The sequence below is a fragment of the Chinchilla lanigera genome, unplaced genomic scaffold (genome assembly GCF_000276665.1).
Source record: "Chinchilla lanigera isolate Chin_1 unplaced genomic scaffold, ChiLan1.0 scaffold00081, whole genome shotgun sequence".
Taxonomy (NCBI): Eukaryota; Metazoa; Chordata; class Mammalia; order Rodentia; family Chinchillidae; genus Chinchilla; species Chinchilla lanigera.
The window spans coordinates 7341912-7347691 of NW_004955482.1; positions in this window are offsets into that span (position 1 = coordinate 7341912).

Below are 5780 nucleotides of genomic sequence, written 5' to 3' on the forward strand. Positions count from 1 at the left end.
TCACTATGCAGTTCAGGCTGGCCTTGAGCTCACTTTGTAGCCCAGGTTGGTCTCGAACTCCTGACGATCCTCCTGCCTCAGCCTCCTGAGTGGTGCTGGGGTTACAGGCCACCACGCCCAGCTCAAGAATCATTTGAACAGTAATATTTTTTTTTGTTTTTTGTTTTTTTTTCTGGTACCAGGAACTGAACTCACGACCTTGCGCTTGCCAGGCAGGTGCTGTGTCGCTGAGCTAAATCCCCAGCCCCTTGAACAGTAATATAAAACAGCTAGCTAATAGGTAAGGGGCCAGTCTCAAGGGGCGCTCTGATGTAATGGCAGTAGGTGATTTTTAAAAAGCACTGGGAAAGTAGGAATCAGAAGAGATGCTTGTGTGACTGTCTTTGCTTAAGCACTGCTCACAATAGCCTGAAGGTGGCCACGTATCCATCAACAGAAGCTTAGATAAACAGGACATGCCCCAGCCACACAATGGAACAGTCTTCAGCAGGACAGACAATGACGTCTCCTACGTGTTCCAGCACGGGTGAACTCCAGAAACATGACGTTCAGTGAAAGAAGACAGACACAAAAGGATGAACATTGTAGATTTCACTTCTATGACATATCTAGAATAAACAAATCAAAGGAAATAGAAAGTAGATTAAAATGTACAAGGACTGGCCTGGTGGTGTGTGCCTGTAACCCAGCGCTTGGAGGCTGAGGCAGGAGGGTGGCCATGGGCTCCATAGTGAATTCAAGGCCAGCCTGGACTACACAGTGAGATGCTGGCTCAAAAAACAAAGGAAAACATTGGAAATTTTACCAGGAGTGTGCGGAGCGGAAATAGCTATCGTTTTATGAGTATTTTTTTTTTGAGGTGATGAAAACATTTTGAAAATAGTTGTGATGGTTGTGCAACATTAGGAATGTAACATGTCACTGGATTATATTTAAAGTGACAAATTTTATGTCATATACATAAAAATTAATAATGTAACATGATCAGAACCATTGAACTTTTTTCCCCTGGCAGTGCCGAGGTCTGAACCCAGGGCCTGGGGCTTAGCTAGGCAAGTGCTCTACCACCAGGCTACACTCCAGCCCCATTGAGTATGCTATTTTATCTTATTTTATTTGTGGATTGAACCCAGGCTCTTCCCCCTAAGCCACTCCCAGACTTTTCAAATTTTTTCTTTTGGGAGAAAGTTGCCATAAGTCAATAAACTGTGCAGACTGGGATTACAGACATGTGCCACCATGCATGCCTGGTTTAAAAAAACAAAAAAACAAAAAAAAACAATTTAACTGATGTAATCATTTTACAAAATACCACAGGCCCAATTTTAATAATCAGATAAGAAAACTTACATGTTGCCTTTGTGTGTGTGTGTGTCTTTTTGAGACAGGGTCTCCCTATGCAGCTCAGGCTGGCCTTGAGCTCACTTTGTAGCCCAGGCTGGTCTCCAATTCACCATGATCCTCCTGCCCCAGCCTCCCGAGTGCTGGGATTATAGGCCAGACTCAGGTTTGACTGCCAGTTCTGCCAACTTCCAAGGGTGTGAGTTTGGGGAAATTATTTAATTTCCATAGGCCCTGGGTTCATCTGGGAATAGGGGACAGTCTTGTTTCTGCCACACAAGGTCCTTGCAAGGGTTAAAAAGAGGAAAAAACATCAAATACTGGGGCTGGGGTTGTAGCTTAGTGGTAGACACTTTGTTTAGCATGCACAAGGACCCGGGTTCAATCCCAAGCACAGACAAAATTTAAAAAATAATAGTGTTTATCACGCTGCCCGATCACCTGAGTTAAAGCAAAGTGGAAAATCCTGGTGGATGATTTATCTTCACATCAACGCATAGCAGATGCAGCCAGAAATTGCACTGTCCTGGAATAGTCTTTCTGACCTCTATAAACACAAATCAAGGGGAAAGAAACCAAATGACTCTCAGTGTAACAGTGTCACATCTCTTTCTGGATACAGCTCCAATTTTTTAATATTAAAGTCTTTAATACCAATAATTTTAGAAACAAGGAAAATTCAGAATAAAATAATTCATGTGAACCCTGTTCAAGCATTTCCAGGTACTGTAATCTTTCTATACATGGCAGTAATTAGTGACATATTAAAATGATGGATATAATCAGATGCTTAAAAAAAGGATACAATGACTGTCATCCTGAGACTATTTTAGGCTGATTATTTTTTGCTATTTTAAAAATTTTTGTATTTATTTATTTTTTGAGACAATATTTCAGGCTGTAGTTATGTAATTTATTCAGGTTAGCCTCGAACTTGCTGTGTAGCCCGGGCTGGTCTCAAACGAATAGTACTCCTGCCTCAGCCTCCGAAGTGCTAGGATTACAGATATGTACCACCATGTCTGGTTTGGGATCAAATTTCAATATTGGCCTTGCCAGTGTGTTGGTACACACCTGTAATCCCAGCAGTTGGGAGGCTGAGGCAGGAGGACTGCTGCAAGTTTGAAGCCAGCCTGGGCTACACAGTTCAAGTTCAGCCTGAACTACACAGCAGGACTCTGTCTCAAAAAAAAATTAGTCTGGCCTTGAACTCACTATGTAGCCTAGGCTGCTCAGGAGCTCATAGCAATCTTCCTACCTCAGGCTCTTGAGTGCTGGGATTATAGGTATGTGACACCACACCTGGCTTGTCACCATTACTTTTTTTTTTTTTTTTGGTTTTTCTCCGGTACCAGGAACCGAACTCATGACCTTGCACTTGCCAGGCAGGCGCTTTTTGCCGCTGAGCTCAATCCCCAGCCCTTTCTTTCTTTTTTGAAACAGTCTCAGCATGCAGTTCAGGTTGGTCTTGAACTCCATATGATTCTCCTGCCTTAACCTCTCAAGAGTACTGGGATTATGGGCATGCACCACTGTGCCTGGTTTAAAACTGTACTTTTAAATCCATTATACTGCACTTCTTAATGTAAAATCTGTTTTAAACTGGGCATGGTGGTGCACATCTATAAACCCAATGGTTGGGAGGCTGAGGCAGGAGGATTGCTATGAGTTGGAAGCCAGCGTGAGCTACATACTGAGTTTAGAACCAGACTTAATTACATAGCAAGACCCTATATTAAAAAAAAAATCTATTCCAAATCCTTCTAAAAGGGGCTGGGGATTTAGCTCAGCAGCAAAGCGCCTGCCTGGCAAGTGCAAGGTCGTGAGTTCGGTTCCCGGTACCGGAGAAAAACCAAATCCTTCTAAAGTGGTTCTGTCTTGTATATAAAACACAACCATCATTCACAGGAAAGGGAGTGTGAGAAGCTGACTTCTGGCTCTTAGCACCTGTGCGCCCCCTGCTGGCGAGCATGTAACAGACCCATAGTAAAAGGCAGCACAAGTTAAAAACCAGTCCGCCTTATCCTCAAATTGTTATAAACCTTTAGTCCTTTTTTTTTTTTTTTTTTTTTTTTTGGAGACATGGTCTCTCTGTGTAGTTCAGGGTGTCCTTGAACTCATTATGTAGCCCTGGCTGGCCTTGAGCTCATGGCAATCCTCCTGTTTCAGCCTCCCAAGTGCTGGGGTTACAGGAAAGCACCACCATGCCTGGCACACATTTTTAATCTTGTTTTCTTTATTTTTGTTTTTTTTTTTTAATGTAGTACCAGAAATCGAACTGACAACCTCGCATTTGCCAGGCAGGTGCTCACGCCACTAAGCTATATCCCCAGCCACACTTTTAATCTTGAATTATCGTAGCTTTTTTTTTTTTTTTTTAACATGTCTCTGTGTTTGTAACAGAGGTTTCAAAACAAACACCAAGAATCTGATTTTAGATAAGAATTTTAGTTGGAAAAAAGAAACAGCTCACAAACACAAGACCAACACTCTTCTGGCTTGTTTTGCTGTTGTGTTTTTGTTTTTTGAGACAGAGTCTTGCTACATCGTTCAGGCTGGCCTTGAACCCATTATGTAGCCCAGGCTGGGTTCCAATTTGCAGTGATCCTCTTGCCTCAGCCTCCCAATTGCTGGGATGACAAGTGTGCACCACCACTCCTGGCTGAGTCTTCTGGCTTTAAGACTGTCCTGTTACATTTTTTGTTTCCTTTCTTCTTCCTCTTTTTTTTTGGTGCTGGGAATTGAACCCCGAGCCTCAAATATGCTAAGCACTAGCTCAACTGCTGAGCTACACACATAGCCCCTGGAGAGAGTTTCCCCTATACTTCAGATATGTGGAATGTGGTTACTCAACCAACCAGTCTTAATTCAAGCGTTCAGTGAACTCATGCATAAAATCATGTGTGCATCCCTAAAACCAAAAAGGAAATGGTCTATGGCTCCCCAGAACATTGTAAAGGTCCAGTTTAAAAAAAATTTTTTTGGTGTCAGAAATCCAACTTGGGACTTTGCGCTTGCCGGTAGGTGCTGTACTGTTATTTCCCTGGCCCTAAGTTCCAGGCTTTTCTTTCTGTCTTTTTGAAACAGAGTCTCACTATGCAGTTCAGGCTGGCCTTGAGCTTACTTTGTAGCCCAGGTTGGTCTCGAACTTGCAATGATCCTCCTGCCTCAGCCTCCAGAGTGATGGGATTACAGGTGTGTGCCTCCATGCCCGGCCCTAACCTCCAGTTCTAATATAATTTAAATGTAGTTCCCCAGCCAGTGTCATCCTTCCCGAAGCCTTTTTGCTAGAGGCCCAGAAGACTCAAGCCTGTGACTCTGGGCAGCAAGGGGAAAGGTGTCCCCAGCTGTCCCCTTCAGTTCCCTTGTTCTGCTTCTCCGATTCCTGCCAAAACGAGAGATGGGAGCCACCTGGAGGCCGGGATGACGGTCACATGTACAAGGCAAGGCTGAGCAGGAGGCCAGGAGGAGCTGGGTCCAAGATGTCCCTAAATGGCTCCATCCTGGAACTACTTCCTGATTCCAAAGAAAGACAAAAGCCCAAGGCACTGGGAACTGCGGTTTTTGTACACAGGGGCACGACAGATACCAAAACAACGGCCTCTTACACACTCCAAGGTGCAGCACAGATGGCGGTGCAGTCCCTGCATCTGGAGGATCCAGGGCGCTTCCTCGAGCATCTCATTTACAACATCACTGTCCCAGGAAATACGTGCTCACATACACTTTTGGAGGAACTTCAACAATAGCTACTTCTATCAGGCAAATAATGAAAACCTTTTAAACAATAAAAACTAGCCAAATATAAAAATGAGCATCACATAAGGATGGACAATCTAGAGGCGCCAGAAATAAACCCATGCATTTATGAGCAACTTATTTTTTTATTTTTTCCAGTGCCAAACATCAAAGCCAGGGGTTTGGGCATCCTAGGCAAGGGCTCTACCGCTGAATAAAAGCCCTAGGGCGATGGCCAACTGATTTTTGGTAAGGAAGCAACATAATTCAGTGGGAACAGTCTCTCTGACCGTGTCCTGAGGCAACTGCATAGCCACACACAAAGAATGGAGCAACTGGAGTTATGGGGGCATGGGAGGGTATGTACAGAAAAACTCACAATTTTATAGATTAAAAAAGTGAGCCAAGCATGGTGGTGCACACCTGTAATGCCAGCACTCGGGAGGCTGAGGCAGGAGGATCGTTTCAAATTCGAGGCCAGTCTGTGCTACAAAGTGAGCTCAAGGCCAGCCTGAACTACATAGTGAGACCGTCTCAAAAAGACCAAAAAAAAAAGAGAACGAGAGAGACCTCTCTCTATTAAAAAATGTATCAACTAAATGAGAGGTCAAATGCTAAAAAACAGCCATAACTCAACATAAACAACTAAAAAAACAACTAAATGGGACTTCACTGAAATTAAACTTTTGTACTTAAAAAGA